This window comes from Lynx canadensis, chromosome C1 (genome assembly GCF_007474595.2).
Source record: "Lynx canadensis isolate LIC74 chromosome C1, mLynCan4.pri.v2, whole genome shotgun sequence".
In the NCBI taxonomy this organism is placed as follows: domain Eukaryota; kingdom Metazoa; phylum Chordata; class Mammalia; order Carnivora; family Felidae; genus Lynx; species Lynx canadensis.
The window spans coordinates 128020249-128039711 of NC_044310.1; the positions used below are offsets into that span (position 1 = coordinate 128020249).

General features: G+C 38.2%; 1 protein-coding gene across 1 annotated transcript in view; it reads left to right on the top strand.

Moving 5' to 3' along the window:
* THSD7B (thrombospondin type 1 domain containing 7B) overlaps window positions 1-19463 on the top strand; it is a 744220-nt gene that overhangs the window by 214121 nt on the left and 510636 nt on the right.

Sequence of the window (19463 nt, forward strand, 5' to 3'; positions counted from 1 at the left end):
TTGCAGAAGTAGTCGAGGTGGGAATGTTTCCTTGAGTGTGCACATAAATTGCCTACTGTAGAAGGCAAGATGCATGCTTTCTTGGTATGGAAATGTATCTATTTTACCCCATAAAGCTTTTCATACCAGGTACTTTTTTGTGTGTGACATGGTCTCTCAACATTCCAGGGGCATCTCTGACCATAACCTTGGATAATTTAACTTCTCAGTTATAGAGGGATCATCTTAACAGAATCATTAGAGTTGGCTTCAACAATTAAAATTACAGTGTCACATTTACAGAGATAGAGTTATTTTAAAAACAGTAATTAAATTTTCTTCCTTAAATAATGTCACATTTGGAAAGTGACAATTTACACACTTTCTGTTCCAGGGTAGAACGTGACTATGCTTACTTTTCTGACTTTGGACGAACAGAATTTAGAGAAAGAGCTGTAGAATATTCTTTAAGACCTTGGTAATTTTTTTGTTCCACCTTCTCGTTTCTTGTCTTTACTGTTGTCTATAGTACTAGGGTTTTCGAGGGTCAGCAAGTGCATTAAAGACGTGGTATAGCTTACTACTTACCTTGGTAGTCATTAACAAAGGCTTTCTTTTGCTTTTGTATAGAAGTGAATGAGAGAGATTGGTCAGCTATTACTTTCCTTTCTCATAAATGCCTTAATTTCCTACTGTTATCATTTATAGATATACCTTGAGACCTCTGGCAACAAAAGAATTTCTTCTTGGTTCAAGTTAAACACAAGATAATAAGTGAATTGCTATTGTAATGGACCAGTGAGTGTGTTTGCCCAATTAAAGAGGACAAATTTAAGTATTTCTAACCTTTTCTGCTAATGCAATAATAAAGGCCAAAATTGGTGACAGTTTTTGCATCAGTTTCTATGAACATCACATTTTTTGTTTTTTTTGTGTTTTTTTTTTTTTTATGTTAGATTGTAGAGGGAAAAGGAACTTTAATAGCATTGATTTTGAGAACTCTTTTCTCAATGACAATTGACTTTCCCACAGGTTAATTTTTCCTTAAACTCTAGGATACTCTGTTCAGTCTTTGGAATGAAATCGCTTGACTTTTCTTCCCTACAAAATCCCACCATCTGCTGTGAGTTAGCTGCTCTGCATTTCAAGAACCTGATCTTAGGGGAACACAACTCTGGGGAAAACACCACAACCACCAATGAATAAAAACAAACAAACAAACAAAACCACACCAAAATAAACAACAACAAAAAATCACCAATCCCAAAACCAAGACCCATTTCCATGGATCTCTTATGTAATAGAATGAAATCAAATCTAGATTCCGGAGTGAAAAAGAAAAATGCTAATTCTCCCCCAAGGGCCTCCTAGTTTCTTGTATATGCTGGATGTTGAGGCTGAATTCTGACTTTGATACAGTTCTGTTGGAGACTTCTTAGCGGTGTCCCATTCGCCATTTGACCTCAATTCATGGTGCTTATAGAAATGGCATAATATCTATGGCATATTTAACTGGTTCTTTTGTTCAGTGTTCATGTGATGTTTTAAAGGCAGCCAAAATAGTGCTATAACAATCAATATGAGAAGCATTACCTGTAATAGGAGCCAAGCCAATAGAATTGGGAATGAAAATGTAGAAAAATATTTATGATTTTGTTTACCAGTTATTATTGTAGAGAGAATTGTGCTTCTCTTTTATAATTCAGAAATACCAGCAAGAGTGATGCTTACCTGTAAATCTGAAAGTTTGGTTTAGAGAGAGCACTTTCTTCTTGCCCTTTTCTGAAATGAAATTAAAGCCACTCAGCCTGCATTCAAGCATAGTTTCTCAGGAGATAAAACATTGAGATAAAGAACACACCTTCAGTTGAAAAAAAAAAAAAATTAAAAAAAAAAAAAATAGAAGGGGCGCCTGGGTGGCGCAGTCGGTTAAGCGTCCAACTTCAGCCAGGTCACGACCTCGCGGTCCGTGAGTTCGAGCCCCGCGTGGGCTCTGGGCTGATGGCTCAGAGCCTGGAGCCTGTTTCCGATTCTGTGTCTCCCTCTCTCTCTGCCCCTCCCCCGTTCATGCTCTGTCTCTCTCTGTCCCAAAAATAAATAAAAAAACGTTGAAAAAAAAATTAAAAAAAAAAAAAGAACACACCTTCAAAATCTAATAAAGACTGGGAGATAGTTATTTTCCACTCATGAAAACATGGCCTAGAAACTGAGATATCAACAAATTCGGAGTGAAATGACATAGAGATAGAATGTATTTATATGGTGAAGAAAAAATACCCCCCCCCAAAAAAAAAACTAAATAAAAAATTTGGAGAAAGTATTGGTATGGCTGTAGTTAAGAAGAACACTTCCTGAATTTTTTTCTTATTTCAGATTCATTATTTGACATTAAATGGACACAGTTCTTTTAAGAACGGGACATCAATTGCGTCCTCCACTCCAGTAAGATTAAATAGTTCTTGAAAGTCTTATGTCTTTATCATTTTGGGCCCAGAGTTGACATAAGGAAGTATATGGTCAGATAAGAGAATGTATCCTGAAATGCCAAGTAGTATATAGCGACTTAGTGCATTTTGGGTCTCAGTAGCGTATGGAGACTTAAATGTTTGAGTTGCAGTCTTGAATTTTGAACTGTATAGAATTTTGATAAGCCACATAAATGTTGCTCCAAGCTTCCAGTTTGTTAAATTATTTTTAAATCTATCGACTGGTTGAGTAAAAGGTAGATGAAAATCACACATTCTTTTTTTTTTTCAAAAATAATTTGTTAAGTAGCAACTATGTTTTAGGTTATGTACAAGACACTCATATAAAGGTGCTTCTCATTAATTTACAGGTTTTAAAAAAAATTTTTTTTAATGTTTATTTATTTTTGAGAGACAGAGAGAGACAGCATGAGCGGGGGAGGGGCAGAGAGAAAGGGAGACATAGAACATGAAGTAGGCTCTAGGCTCTGAGCTGTCAGCACAGAGCCCGATGCGGGGCTTGAACTCACCAGCCGTGAGATCATGACCTGAGCTGAAGTCAGCTTAACCGACTGAGCCACCCAGGTGCCCCTTTACAGGTTTTTTTTTTTAATTGGAAAAACAGTTGAACTAAGAATTATGCTGTAGTGTTGTAAGTAATGTGTAAGTAAGTAAGTAAGTAAGTAAAAAAGTAAGTATATATATAATGGCTAAAACCATTTAATGGTGTCTGAGAACCCTGAGGTTCTCAAAAGGAGGTAATGCTCAAAGAGAGTGTGTGGGATCATTAGGAAAGAATGCTCTAAGTGGGGGCAGAGGGGACATATGGAAAGGAACAGAGACATTTGTGTTCAGTGGTAGCATGTGAATTGGTGTGAGGGGAACACAGAGAATAAGACCTTCACAGTGACACTGGAAACCTAGGCCTTTGGGGCTGTTCTAGAATTAAGACCTTGTTTTTGAGAATATGGGTACAGCTTTTCTTTCCCCACAGCATGTTTTTAAGCAGAGAAGAAGTCTCATATTCTTAATGGTATATAAGAATGTATAAATGTCAGTATACCAAAATAATTCTCAGATATGCACATGTCCTACTTGCACACTTATCTGATTATCCAAGAAGTTTTTAAGATATGAAATAAAGTAATTTACATTATGAACAGATGAACAGACATCCTAAGGAGCAATTGAAGGGGATATCTATTCTACCTTCATTTGAGGGCCTAGAAATGTCCTTTACATGTCTTTAGAAATTGGTTTTAAAGTCAATATGCTCATTTGGGTGTGAGAATAAAGTTTAAGGGAAACATGCACTTAGAACTTCCTTTAGTGTTGACTGTTAGAGAAGAAGTGTGTTTATAGCATTTTCTCTCTCTTCATGCTAAAAGAAAAGCAGGGATAACTGGATGAAATAATCTTTGCTAGTTAACAACAAAGTTAGGCTATTTGATGACAGTTCACATGAGACCAAAAGACAGAAGATAATTGGCCTGTAACCATTATACTTTGAAAAAAACCCCTCACTGTTGGGGTTATGGGTATAAGAGAAAGTCAGTATATGTATACTTCAAATGTATATATATATTTCAAATTCTCTCCAAATATTTTCCCCAAAAGTGTGAAAGCCGAGATAAGTTTAGAAAAAGAGTATTAGATATTTAAAGGCAATTATGTTGCCAGGAGTTTAAATTGAGATTGGTTTTTACCTGTTCTGTTTCATTGTTTGTGTATCTCACTTTAGTGACTGTTTTAAAATCAAGTATAACAAATTTATCCTACTGTGATTTAGCAAATGTTTATTGAATTACTGTGCTTAGCAAAAATATTGAAGAGTTCTTACTTTAGTACTCATGAAATTATCAGGCTGTTCTTGACATTAAAAATGTCCTAATTTATTTAGCTCAAGGTATAATTCACATGATTGAAATAGGAATAGGAATTTCTCAAACTCTTTTACCAGTGACATTTCAGGTTTGCTAATCCTTTTGCACTAAGCCCACACCCCTGTTACAGCACATCCCTTTTTGCCTGATTTCTAGCCATTGGTATTATTGTCTTTGTCACAACTAGGCTGTAAAGCCCTTGAAGGCCATTTTTAGGGTCCTGCTTTGTATTCCCAAGTGCCAGAGCCCATCATGTAAATGGAAAATTGAAAATGTATATGCAATTCAAAATGAAAAGCTCATCAAGTGAGAGAGTGATGTATTAAGTTTTGTTGGATTCTTTTTGCTTTATGGGCAGCACAAAGAAGGAAATTGCTTTACTGTTAACAAAACCAAAATGATCTGTGGTTTGGATGTCAGCATTCCTTGTCAAGTCCAGGTGGTCCAGAGAGCCTGGAATGGAATCAGATAAAATGGAATATCTGAGAATCATGAAGTGATGGAAATGGTCCATGGGAAAGATTGAGGAAGAAAGCAAAGGGGAAAACAAGGAGGGTCACTGGGCCAGGAAGATCATCTTGGACTGTAACAGTGAGTTTGCTGAGTAATCTTGGCTCATGACACTAGTTGATTTCTGAATAATTTCCAGAGTTAAATGTATTCCTTTTGTTCTCCAGAGAAAAGAGATTATGGATGCCATCAATGATTTTAAGTTATTTATGTCCATCAGTTTTAGCTTTGATTTGTAACAGTCTAGGAGGGGAGATGAGACAGTCAAAAAAATAAGTACAGAACTGACATGGGATATTAAGAGAAAATGAAAATTTTAGGGAAGGAGAGATTAGACCAGCAGGATGTGGGGGACATAGGATAGGTTCATGAGGAAAAGCTTTTAGTGGACTTAAAAGAAGGGCAGGTGTTTAGACAGGTATTCATGTGAAGGCAAAAGAATCCCAAGTGAAACAAACCATTGGAATAAAAGTACAGAAGTACAAAGTCATGCAACATACTTAGAGCAAAACCAGTAATTAAGTTGGACCTGAATATAGGGCAGCTGAAAGTAAGCAACGTGGGTTGAGGGTAGCCAGATAGGCTTCTAGTCTGTGGTGTTAGGCCTTATGATAATCAGATCATGAGGTGGTAGGAATTACACTATTACCTTCTTTATCCCTGTACAACACCCTGAGCTCCAATAACTTTAACTTTCTAGGCCTTGGGAAACAGTCTCTGACTGACCAGTGTCCTACAGTCTCCCACGCCACCACCTCCCCCTCTAACACAAAGTTACTCTCTGGCTCTGGCGATCACCTGGATAACCCCTCTCTCTTAGACATTGCTCTTTCTGGGAACCTTTAAAGACCACATAGGGTCTCTGGTCCTCAGTGGTCAAAGCCCTGTATCTCTCACCTCTCTGTAATTGTTTGTCTGTGTGCACTGTTAAGCAGGCCACTACACAAGGTCAGGGACCATATCTGTTGTCCACTGTTATTTGCACAGCACTCAGAACCATCTCTGGCACATAAAAGATACTTGAATTCAAGTTTTGCCTCTTCGTATATTCCTTTACCACCTTCTTTCTTTCTCTTGGTTGATGCTCTACAAGCACATGGTAGCTAGTCTACTTTCAGACCTGGACAAGATGCCACATCGTGATGTGTGGACTCTGGTTTCCTGAGGAGCAGCCAAAGGACTAGGTGTTGCAACCTGGCAGAGACTTCGCTCCTTAAAGTGTGAACCTCCACCAAAAGGAAACAGGATTTAGGAGGGAGCCAGGCTATCTCCAGTGCACCTGTATATTATTCCAATATATTCTTGCAATCCTCCCAGAGTAGTTCTGTTTTCCAAATACAGAACCTCCTATATATCTTTGGGGTTCAATACAAAATGGTAGTCAGCACTGCAACACATCACATAGTATTTCTTCATATTTTCCTAGCTTTGTGCCTCCCACTTTCTGTCACTGCCTCCTGACCTTGTACCTCCCAGATAAAGTATTAACACCTGAATTCTTATTGCAGGCTCTGCTTTCTAGAGACTCGGCCACAGCAAAACAATGAATATATGTCCAAAGAAATAATAAAAGGCACTGTGTTTAGGGATTGACGATACTAATCTAGATGAGACCTGGTACAAGCCTGAAGTATGGTGGGGGCTGTAAACAACTCTTTTCACTTTTCATATTCTTTCTCTCTTCTCCCTCAACCTCATTCTTCTCCCTCTTCTTCTATATAATTTCTGTCTTCCTCATCATCTAATTTTTTCATTTCTTCCCCTTTCTCGTCTTTTCCTCTTCTTTTCATTTTGCATATATCTCGAGAGCAGGAACAGTTTTAGCAACTGTAGTAGACTTCACAGCAGTGAGCACATTGCCTGGCCAAAGGCAGATAAGAGCTCAACGGGAATTTCTTGAACAAATGAATAAACCCCCTGCATATAGTCATACCATTCGGTTTTAGGCATTTCTTTTCACTTCTGAACAATTTTACCCTTTATTTCAATTGTTCACATACACCTGCACTTCATTAATGAACAGTTAGATTCTCCTTTTCAGGGCAGAAGATTGTATTTAGAAAAACATGCTGAGACTAGTGCATTTACAATCTTTAGTTGGGTGTCTTACTAAACTTCATTTTGTCAGCTGGATTAGATTTTTCTCGGACACCAAGCCAAGAGGTAATGAGGTTCCTCTTGGCAGCGCAATTTCTGAAACAAGGTTACTCCTTCCAAATCTGTTTCTCCATCCTTGTTGAATATGTGAATGCCCTGGCAAGTAGGATATAGAAGAACCATCTGCTTATTGTCCAACTGTTCCTGCAGGGAAGTTTCACAGTTTCCTCCTCCACTTAATCTAGTATTTAGCATTTTTCCATGTTCTACTCTGAACTTCTCATCAGGTTCTGTCCTCAAGAGAGGTGTTGCTTACTAAGACCTCTGTGTGCTTAAGATTGGTTAAATTACTCCTTGTGTCTTCTGGCCATTATTTCAGGCACATTGGGAGGGGGTGCAGAACCAATCCCCACGTCAATGGAAAAGCAAGAAAACCAGCTGAATTGCAGTGCTGCTTCTCATTCAAACATTCTGTGTGTCTCTATGTGGAATGCATAATCAAAATTCATTTTATTCTTTTAGGAACTGTTTTTCTAACACTTTGATTCTATTTATGACTGTTGGTGAAAGGTATCGAAAGTGTCCCAATTCCTTCTAGACTCAAGACTCAGTACTGGACCCAGCTAGTTCTCTGTGAATAATACATAGCATTTTAAATTCAGTTTTCCAGATTGGACTCTTCATTATCCTGCTCAATCCCATATGAGACTCTTTTCCAGTGTTCCAGAATTAGGAAATTGTCTTTCTTCCTGCCAAGTGCTTATGCTAGAAACCCGGACAGCATCCTTAATATTTTACTGTCATTCACCTCTTTGCACACTTTCAATCTAGTATCACATTCTGTTAATTCTACTTCCAAATATATATTTATTTGTTTATTCTGTTTATTTCATCTATTTCCTCTTCTAGCATTATTTCTCACATGAACTGCTATAATAGTTTCCAGGCTGATTTTCCTCCTACTCTTACCCCTTCTACATTGAGGGGGTGTGTGTTTAATGTGTCTCAGCACGTGGGCTCTACAAACACACTACCTGGGTCCAAATTCTTACTCTCTCACTTATAAGCTGTGTAATCTTGGACAAATTCATTCTTTTACTTTTAATTTACTCATGTATTAAATAGAAATAATAATTCCTAGCTCACCAAATGAACACATACATACATACGCACACTTATACACCACTTAGAACAGAACCTTATACGATAAGCACTTAATAACTATTAGCTATGATTAAGTTTCTTCTCCATACTTCTACCAAATCAACCTTATAGGAAAGCTTATCTGAGTGTATCATTCCCATGAAAAATGACTTCAGTGACTTCTTCTAAGTAAAAACTTCTTAACGTCACTCACAGAACCATGTGTGATCTGGCCCTTGCCTACTTTGGCAGCCTCAGCCAACTTCATCGCCCCTTCCATTCATTCTATTTCAGCCACACTCTGTGGCTTTAGGTGAGTTTAGTTAACCTTTCTGTGCATGAGTTTCCATCTTGTGGCTAAAAGCTAGCATTGCATCATCTAGACAGCAGAGAACATGAGAATCACAGACCTAGAACTTGAACATCCTGATTCAGAACTGAGACACTTCAGCAGTCCAGTAAGGAGACTAGTCATTGTCCCTCTCTCAATGCAAAGAAGGACAGGGGGATTAGAAGTCCTTGGAAAGTGTCACATCTGGCTGATCAACCATTTTCTAGCTACAGTTGTATGCTTTGGAAGGGAAATGCCAGTCTTTGAGGGGCAGCTAACTATCTCTGGCACAGGCATTATTTCCTATTAATCACACCCCTATATCATTCTTATGGAAGCAGTAACAAATTACCACAAATGTAATGGCTTAAAACAATGCAGATTGATTATCTCACAGTTTTGGAGGTTGGAAGTGTGAAGTGAGTCTCGCCAGGCTAAAATCAAGGTGTCAGCAAGGCTGTGCTCCTTCTGGAGGGAGAATCCTTTCTTTGCTTTTCCCAGCTCGATGCAACTCTTACCTCTTGGCTTATGATTCCTTCTTCTATCTTCAAAGCTAGCAATGTACTCTCTTCAAATGTCTTTCTGACTATGACTCTTATGCCTCCTTCTTCTGTTTACAAGGACCCTTGTCATTACATTGGGTGTGCCTTGATAATCTGGGATCATATTCTCATCCCAAAGTCAGATGAGAAGCAATCCCAGTTCCTCAAGACCTTAACTCCCCTTTGCCATGTAACCTAGCATTCACAGGTAGTAGACAGTAAGATTTAGACACATTTGGGTGGCCACTATTCTGCCTACAAAGTCCCCTCCCACTTCTCCTGAGAAATAAATAATACTTGGGGTTTATTACAATTAAACAAGAGGCTAGTTGTTATGAATATATGGGTTATGTGGTGTGATGTAAAGGGATTCAGAGGTCCAGTTAGCCTAGTAAGAGCGAACTTAGTTCTAAAGTGGGGATTGCCATGACTGAGCACCAGCACCCCCATTCCCTGGCCATGTGATGTGGGGCAAATCATGCAGCCTCCTTAAGAGTCCTGTTTTCTCATCTGTAACATGGAGATAACAACAGACTTATCAGAATTAAATGAGATGATCTATGTTTGAAGGAGAAACAATTACAGCATAGTGCCTGATACATGGTAAGCATTCAGTAAGCACCAGGTGTTGGTTTTCTCCTCTTTAGACACTGAAGGCTTTGCTTTTTTGGGCACTTACACATTTACTGAAGCCCTGCCATAGACTAGACACTGTATCAAATATTAAAGATAGAGGGGTAAACAAACCAACCTTAAATATTAGAAAGCCAAAGCCAATTTGAGAAACATAAAAACAAATCATGTGGGTTTAATATAATGCGTGTTATATTACAGGTGTGTAAAAAGCATTTTTAAAGTGTAAGATTAAAGTGGGGGGTGCCTGGGTGGCTCAGTCTGTTGAACGTCCAACGTAGGCTCAGGTCTTGATCTCACGGTTGATTTCGAGCCCTGCATCGGGTTCAGAGCCTGGAGACTGCTTCAGATTCTGTGTCTTCCTCTTCTCTGCCCCTCCCCTACTCGCACTCTGTCTGTCTGTCTCTTTTTCTCTGAAACGTAGATGAACATTAAAAAAAAAAGTGCAAGATTAAAGGGGAACCTGGGTGGCTCAGTTGGTTAAAAGCATCTGACTCTTGATTTCGGTTCAGGTCATGATCTCGCAAATTGTGAGTTCGAGCCCGCATTGGGCTCTGTGCTGGCAATATGGAGCCTACCTGGGATTCTCTCTCTCCTCTCTCTGACCCTCCACCTCTCATGCACACACACTCTCTCTCCACTTTCAAAAAAAATAAATATTAATTTTTTTTAAATAGTAAAATGCAAGATTAAAAAACAAACAACCTAGAAGAAGAAAGGAGTATTCCCTTTAAAGTTTCTGTTGAGGGGCGCCTGGGTGGCGCAGTCGGTTAAGCGTCCGACTTCAGCCAGGTCACGATCTCGCGGTCCGTGAGTTCGAGCCCCGCGTCGGGCTCTGGGCTGATGGCTCGGAGCCTGGAGCCTGTTTCTGATTCTGTGTCTCCCTCTCTCTCTGCCCCTCCCCCGTTCATGCTCTGTCTCTCTCTGTCCCAAAAATAAATAAATGTTGAAAAAAAAAATTAAAGTTTCTGTTGAAATGCAGACACTTCAGCTTCCTCATTTTTAAAATGAGAAAGTTAGAATATGATCCAAAGGCAGAGTCTCCTTCAATAATGGGATTATGTGATCTCTTTTCTCTGGGAAGGGATAAAGCTGAACAGCCAATAAGTATGACCCAGGCACTGGACTGGACACTTTATTGTCCTGCATCTACTATGGCATGTGTGTGAGGGATCACTCTTTAAGCTCCATAACAGTTAATACCCACTTGAGCTTAGTCAGTCACTGAGAACATAACACTACTCTGAGTTCTCTATGAGTGCTTTCAGAATTGACTGCTCATAGATTTGGTACTACACTAGAAATTTGGGATCCCACTCAAAGCATCCCAGTTGATTTTAATGCAAGAAGTCCACAAACCACGACTTAAGCATTGTATTGCAATAGTTTGATACAGAAAAAAATGGGAGATGTGAGAATTTTGGAATGGTGTAATAGGACCTGTGACAAAAGTTTTGATTTTTCAAAAAATTTCCCAGGGCTGTTCAGTTTCTTAATTGAAATGATCAGTTATAAAGTGACTCTCCAGGATTTCTTAGCATACATAGAAGCAGTTGAAAGACAAACAGGTCTACAAGAATTGCACAAAGCCATCGTAGGAAGATCTATTTGTAAGCTCAAACGTGAATAACTGACATACACACCTATCAAGAACTGTAAAAGATCTCACATATTACCCTACTTGCTAGCTAACATGTTAGCCTGCAACCGTTTCATAGATACTGGCAAAAAACATGAGATCCCGGATCAGAGACAAAGGACAGTTTGTTACCCACAGCTATGTCAGTGGCCAGAGTATTGTCATTTGTATTTATTTCTTGAGCCTCAGTTCCCACAGGGCAACATAACAAGCCACATGACACCAGCGCACATAGTAAGTTCTGTGACAGGAAAGACATACTGAGCTTTAGAAAATCCAACCTTTTATAAGGTAGGTAAAAGAAAACCTGGCACAACCGTTGCCCCAGAGGATGACATTGTCCTCTTCCGAGGCTATTTGCTATATAAACATCCTTGAAAAGATAGTCTGGAATAAAAGCTGTCAGTGTCTTTAATTATAAGATATGCAAAAATAGGACAAGTCCATGGAGGAATCGTCTCCCAGCAACAACACATATGCATGTACACACACACAGGCACACACACACACACACACACACACACACACTCACACTGGTTCATATATCCCTTTCCATTAAAATGTAACTAAAATAAATGTATATTGTGAGTGATATGCCACTTTTACAAGGATAATCAGGAGCTAGCATTTCTACTACATGAAACAATAAAATGCCCTATGTCCTCCAAAATCTTTGATTGTCCAAGGCTAACCTCACATTCTGATGTCCTACGTTGTGGTATTAATTCATAGAAGGAAATATCATAGCCAAAAAAAAGTAAAAGTAGCCACTACTTTTATTTAGAAAATCACCTCTCTGTTTTGAAAATTATAGCACCCACACTCTTGGGAAATGTGTTCCATTTCCCTGAATCAAACAGATATTATAGAAGTATTGGGCTATTGATGCATAGCTTTATCCAACAAGCTATGAGACAAATTTGTTAAGGATAGAGAAATAAATATGTAACAGATTGGCTTCTCCTGCAGCAATTTTTTGAGATGTAAAATTTTTAAAATTATTCTGCCCCAATTGTTGGCTGTGGAGCTGATATTCTAGGCATTCTACTTCAGAGAATGTAGGATATTTATCTATAAGTTGCCTCCTATTAATCTCAAAGTAACAAACTTTTTCTTGGGGGGGGTATCATCATGGGAACTTTCAAATGTATGCAAAGTGGAGATAATAGTTATTACATTTTAATAAAGTGAAACTGTATGGAAAGAAATATTGAAAGGGGAATTAAGTGAACAGAAGTCTGATTTGGTCTGTGCCACTGATGATGGTACTTAACGTTGGGCCAGATGAGTTACCCAATTTTGGCTTCAATTTATCCCTTTATAAAGTAGGGATAATAGAATGTATTTATTCTTACCTCATAGGTATATTCAAAACTAGTGGAAAATATAAATGTAAAAATTAGTTACATTCAGAAGAAAACTTATTTATATGTAATAGTCTTTTTCTTGTTTCTGTAATGTCTCCTTTTCACTGAAATAGAATTGATACTACAAAGACATTATTTTCTCTAAATTCTATACCTGCAATTTTCTTTTGGCCAGTTAGGTTGGCCAGACTCCTTCAGTATTTTTTAGACTAGATAAAGCTTGCAACCATATCTACCATTTTTTAAGACTGACAATTTCATTAAAATAACTTATGTAAGGGGCACCTGGGTGGCTCAGTCGGTTAAGTGTCCTCTGACTGTTGATTTCAGCTCAGGTCATGATCTCACGGTTCATGAGTTCAAGCCCCACGTCGGGCTCTATGCTGACAGTATGAAACCTGTTTGGGATTCTCTCTCTCTCCTTCTCTCTCTGCTCCACCCTCTCTCTCTAAAAATAAATAAGTAAACTTATAAAAATAACTTATGTAATTACTTGTTGATTAAATAGAAATGTTCTACATTTATCTCTTTAGGTTATGACAAACTATTATTTGAAACAAATAAAAAAAAGAAGTGGAATTTTGGAACTGAGAGGAGATTTCAGTGTCATTTAAGCAATAATTATCAACAAACCTGGTGACCTGAATTACCAATGGTACTCGTTAAACATATTCCTTCTTGGGCTCCTCCCCTAGAGATTCTCATCCAGTAGGTCTAGTGTGGGCATGGAAATTTGTAAAACTTTCATATAAATATAAATGTAAATAAATCAATAAACAGGTGATTCTGATAAATAAGGAAGGTTAGGGAATATTAACACAATGTTATATTTTTGTCCTCAAATACGCAAGTTGAGACCTTCAGTGGTTGAAACTTGCTGAGTCCTCACAGTCCATCAGTGCAGGCTTTAGACTTCTAACCCCTTGTCCAGTTCTCCATCCACAAACCCTGGTCTAACAGTTAATGTGCCCACAAAATATGTGCCTTCTCTACCTCACACTGATTCCACCCACCTACTTATTTACTCACTAGTGTAACATTTTCTTTCCTGCTAATTTTGGCATCTATTCAAGTTCCAGGGGCTGGAAAGAAGCCCCAGGAATCAGAGAGCTTCTGTGAGAACTTGTTTGCAATGATAATAATTTTAGATGTCAGGGCTCAGTGTGGAGTTTTCAGCTTTAACATTGGAGCTTAATGACTTGCTAACTCAGATTGTTTTTAGTTAGGATTTTATGGCTTTCCATTTCTTGTTTATTCTTGTGTCTTATATAAGCCACATGGCTTTTCTTTATGACCCTGCAGAAAACCTCTATTGTAATAATACTATGTCAAAGATCTTTGAAAATCTGTAACCTGTTACAAAGGTGAAGATTATTTTTGTTTTTAACTCCATTTTCAAATGGTTTGAGGTGGACTTAAGGCTTAAAAGACATGGTAGCTATATAGCAGACATCAGCCTGCTTACACTATTCTTAACTCTGAAGCTCAATTTATTAATACTTTCTCCTGATTTTTCTTTTATCCTTGGCAGAGAGGCACATTCTATACAGTACAAATTAGACCCCATTGTCACTGGTCAACTTGTTTTGCTCTTCCTTTTATATCAAATAGAAGACTTCTTAGAGAAGCTTTAGTTTTCAATCCACTCCTTCTCCAAACCCACCTCCTTTTTTAAAGAAGCCATGCACACATTTGTCTTTAAAAGTGTTTTCTTTTTAGTTGGAATATAATGAAATAGACCTTTTTCTATTGGTAAGATAAGGAAACTGTCTTATTTGTGTTCAAATAACATAGTATCAAGACATTAACTGGCCAAAACTACGTGACTGTCTCTAAGGTCCAGACTAACCTTCTGTTCTCTGTTTTATGCAGGTTAAGGCTAGAAGTCAAAGTATAACATTAGCAGTGTTGTTGTGACCATTTCTTTTATATTTACTAACTGAGGTAGTAGAATCATGATGTAAATGTAATTTGAAAAGATGTTGAGGCAGGTCATCGAGAAGATGTTGGATCTATGCAGTTGGGGGCTCCTTATCAAGATGAGTTGGATCTATGCAATCGGGTGCTCCTCACCCCATCCCCTGTCCTTAAGATGTGGGTTTTGCTTTCCATCTCCACTGCTAGAACCTGCCCCAAGGACTCAGCCTTGAGATTGTGATGTGATGTTGAGAATGCCTGGACAATATACATGACTGAACTCAGTTAAGACCTCTATATAAACGTTTAAGATTTGGCAGATAGGAGCTTACAAACCAACAAAGGGGCTGGATTGGTTCTGTGGTACAAAATGTTCTGACAGGGTGGCTTCTTCTTGAAGCATCTTTGAGTGTGGTTTCAGATTGCATTCTAGAGATGACTAATTCATTACTCTGTAAAGTTCTAATTATTACATAGACTTCTCATATCCAATTGCTTCTTGTTAATTTCCATCCATTTCTCCCAGTTCTGCACTTAGGAGCTGCATAAAATTAATCTATTTTTCATATAAAAAAAACCCTTCAAAAATTTAAACATAGCCACAGTATACTCTTGACATTTTTCTCTCTATACCAAACACCCCAAGTCTTCAACATTTTCCTCGTGGGCCATATTTTCATGCTCTTTCATCATAAAGGATGCTTAATGAAGTCTAGTAATTTCATAACGAAATGTAATTTTTTTTGGTTACTGTCTATTTAAAAAATAAGCTTTTGAATTTTGCCTTGAATTATTATCATGCTGAATACACTTTGGAATCTATCCTCTTTCCCTTGTGAACAATTATTAAAAATTGGTTTGTTTTCTCCTTCCACTTCTATGTCCAAAATTTCTCATCTAATCTATCTGAAATCAGTCTGAAAGCACAGAGTTCTGTGGATGAACGTAGGAGGATGGGGCTTTTGATGGGTCTTCCAGTTATGGAAAGTCTGAAAAAGGTTGGGCATGTGGGGCCTCACCTTCTCCATTTGATAAAGTAATAAGGGATTCCCCTCCTTGCCATACAGACTGTGTAGGAGGCTAACTTATTCTTCCTGTAGGATAGTGCTTCTCAGATTCTAATGAGCATGCAAATTATCTGGGTAGCTTTTAAAATACATATTTTGATTTAGTATATCTGGGTTGGAGTAGGGATCCTGCATTTCTAATAAGCTCCCAGAGATGCCTATACTGCTACTCCATGGACCATGCTTGGAACAGCTCTGTCCAGTAGAAATCTGATACGAGTCACAAATGTGAATCACACATGGAATTTTCAGTCTCTGGTAGCCACATTAAAAAAATGCAAAAAAAAAAAAAAAATGGGTGAAGTGAAATTAATTGTAATAATGTACTTTATTTAACTCAACATATCTAAAATGTCATTTTAATATATGCAATCAGTATAAAATGATATTTTAAATTATTTTTTACTATGTATTAAAATTTCTATTTGTTTTATACTTACAGCACATCTCCTATTGGATTAGCCGCATTCTAAGTGTTCTGATGTGATATGTGCCTACGTGGCATCTGACTATCATATTGGACATCACAGCTCTAGCTCTAGAAATTTGGATCTCACAGAACTAGAAATAACACAAGTAACTAATATTTGCTGATGCTTACTTTGTGTATGACACTCTTATGAGATGTGTATGCCATATAAATGCTGTAAATGAAGAATCTCATAAAATCCGTACAAGATTACTATACCACAAGTAACATTATTACCCACCATAGACATGAAGAAAGCAAGCCCTGCAATGAATGAATGGCAGGGCTAGGATTCTTATCTAAAGAGTATGAGCCTAAGTCCTTACCCACTGCTCCAGGGCAGAGGGAGGTTAGTTCTTAGAAAATGGGAGCAGCAGGCCTGGCTCGGGGTGGAAATGCCAGGCCAGGTGATCCCCTGTGGAGGCATGACCACTGAATTCCAGTACTGAGTTTCAAATTTATTTTTATGTGATGTATTTTCCTGTGTTTTTTTTTTTTTTTTTTCTCTAGTATACTTGATTGACTTCTAGAGTTTAGTAAGAGAGGCCACCTGTTGACAGTGCCTGTGGGAATTAAGTTCAATAGGGATGCTTGGGGGATCTTGTTAATTCATTTTCAGAGAATGAATGTGACAGAGGCACCTGGGTCAGCTAATCAGGGATCCACAGGAAGATGGGACCAATGTCAGGACATGCATTGGCATCGTGGGGAAAATCCTCAAACCCATCTCTGGGGGTCAGTCCTTCCGACAGCCACTTGGGGTGAGGGCTTGAGTGATTTTGTTTGTATGCCAGAGAGAAACAGCCAACTTTCTCTCCCATCCCAACACTGGTTGAGAGATTGATTATCTAAATTTCCTGTCTTTTCTATGCTGTAACTTAGCTTAAGCAGGAGGCTAATTTTATTTTGAAAAGCTGCATGATCTCTTCGACTATTTTAGATTTTTTACTCCTTCTTAAGCAAGTTGTTTCTACTCTTTTCAGATGTAGACAAGGATTTCTTTTTTTTTTTCTTTCAATATAATTTATTGCCAAATTGGCTAACATACGGTGTGTAAACTGTGCTCTTGGTTTTTGGAATAGATTTCTGTGGCTGATTGCTTACATACAACACCCAGTGCTCATCCCAACATGTGCCCTCCTCAATGACCATCACCCATTCTCCCCTCCCTCCACCCCCATGCAACTTCAGTTTGTTCTCTGTATTTAAGAGTCTCTTAAGATTTGCCTCCCTCCCTCTCTGTTTGTAACTGTTTTTCCCCCTCCCTTCCCCCATGGTCTTCTGTTAAGTTTCTCAAAATCCACATATGAGTGAAAACATATATGTGTCCTTCTCTGACTGACTTATTTCACTCAGCATAAGACATCCAGATGGCCAACAGACACAAGGATTTCAGTAGTAACAGCAACAATGAGACTTTGAAAGGTAATTACCTCTGGTGCCTAAGAGGGCGAGCTCTGGACTCAGAATGCTACACTGAAACTTTTGTCTGTATCCTCTGCTAGCTGTGTGCCCTAGACAAAGTCACTTGCCCACTGTGAATGCCAGACTAATGATACCACTGGCCTACAGGCTGTTATAAGCGTCATATAAAATAGTAAACATAAAATGCTTAGCTTAGTACTTGGTACTTAGGAAATATTCAGTGAGTATTAACTCTTATTAAACGCTTATTGCCATTCTTCCCCCATATCTTATTATTCTCTTTGCCCAAGCTGAACAATCATCCTGTCGTTTACTTATTTTTCTTACCATAAAACTTTTAAAGTGCCCCTTCCCCTCTTTTGGCTTTCCTTAGCATTTTTATAGGCGCACTTTATTCCAAGCCTCAGCCCTTGTAACATTATTATAATGCCATGTTGAAGTCACTAATACGTATTCTTGGCTGTGTTTCCTTTTTTCTAAATTTGTGCAAGTCTTTAAAATGTGTGCTCATCTGAGAGTCTCCTGAGCACCCCACAAGACCCCCTTGGATCTTTATTCTAGTTAATCCTCTTTGAGGCTTTTGCAATTTGGGATTTTTATTCTAGTTAATCCTCTTTGAGGTTTTTGCAGGATTCTTTTTGGGGGGAGGCTACACCTTAAAGTGTATTGTATCTTGAGAGATTTAGCTCATGACTTTTCTGTGATCCTTTTGGATTTCTAAAATCTGGTTTGCAAGTCTAGTTCAGACTTCCATCTGTCACAAAGTCTATAAGGACTTGAACCTGGGTTGGAGGGGGCAGAACTGTGGTGGGTGGTCCCCACTCTTGACCCATCTCCATCTTGGAACAAGACTGACGTTCTGAATGCAGTCTTCAAACAGAGCTTGAGTGAAACAATGATTTAATCAGAAAATAGATGTTTTCCTCAAAATTTGAGGGAAGAGAAAAGTAAAGAGACACATCCTACATTAAGCAATTTAACTTAATAATTTTCCTCATTAGGCTACGCTGTCCTTCCTCAGGATCATCCTCCCAATTTTTATTCTCTGGTGGTCTCTGTTTTTCTACTCTAAAAAATACTGTTTTTTCTATCTATCTATTTATTTATTTATTGAGAGAGAGAGAGAGAGTGCACATGAATGTGTGAGTGAGAGAGGGGCAGAGGGCACGCAAAGCCCTACATGGCATTCTGTCTCATGACCATGAAATCATGACCATGAGATAATGACTTGAGCTGAAATCAAGAGTCAGATGCTTAACCAACTGAGCCACCCAGGCTCTCCTCTTCTTCTACTTTAAACTCCCACCTCTCCTCTCTTCCTCCTCCTTTTCCTTCTTCCTCGTCCTTTCTCTTCTCCTTCTTTCTTCTTCCTTCTCCTTCTCTTTCTTTTTTGAAGAAAATTCAGTTTTCTTGTTAACCATATTATACATAGTAAATAAAAAGTTTGGAGGTTAGAAAAAGAATGTCTATATAAAGTGACCAAATATGATGTAGGGGACAGGATCTCAGTGAATCCCACTCAGACTGTTTACTGCCAATGCACTCATCATGTCTACACTACCAACAGATAACTTCTCCTTTGTCAGACTTTGTCCTGGGATAGCAGTTCCTTTCCCTACTCTTTTTACAATTTCAACTATGAATGTACTGTGAGTAGAATTTTCCAGATGTTGTGCTTTTAGTTGAATGATATTTTCATAAAGTATTTACACAGCTGAAATTTTCATTTTACCTTAACATATCTCTGTGATTTTTAATTGGGGTATAATTTACATATAGTAAAATGTTCAGATGGTAAATGTATGTTTTGATGAATGCATATCAAGACAAGTGTTTCAATTACCCCAGAAAGTTCCCTCTGTCCCTTCCCAGTCAGTCCCATTCTATTTCCAACCCCAGTCCCCATCAGCAACTATTCACCTGATTTCTATGACTTTAGTTAGGTTATACACTTCGAGGATTTTCTATAAATGGAATCATATAATATGTACTTTTT